Genomic DNA, 383 nt, shown 5'->3' with positions numbered 1-383 from the left:
GGGCGGTGAGGGCTCGGAGGTGCCGAGGTGTTTAATTGCGAGCGGAGGAGCGCTCGGAGGAATGGAAAAGCGAGTGGAGCTGCTTTCGTTTGAGTCGCCGGGCCGCAGACAATAGGAAACCGCTTCTCGCTCCCCTTGGCCCCCACGCTGCGGAGTGGGTCGCAACAAAAATTAAGAGAGGATACGGAGAGGAAAAAGGGAAGGAGCAGTACGGGCGACTGAGAGCGAGGAAGGACTGATAATCCGTCCGGGAAAGGCACTTTTCTCCGAGGAGACCGGCGGCTCAGGAGAGCGGACGAACTTCCCCTCGGTGGTGGTGCGTGTGCGTGGGGGGAGCGGCGTGGGCTCCGCTCGCGGGAGGAAGCAGCCAACGGGCCGGGCCG

The sequence above is a fragment of the Egretta garzetta genome, unplaced genomic scaffold, assembly GCF_000687185.1.
Source record: "Egretta garzetta isolate BGI_Z169 unplaced genomic scaffold, ASM68718v1 scaffold41, whole genome shotgun sequence".
Classification (NCBI taxonomy): domain Eukaryota; kingdom Metazoa; phylum Chordata; class Aves; order Pelecaniformes; family Ardeidae; genus Egretta; species Egretta garzetta.
This window is presented reverse-complemented; position numbering follows the sequence as displayed.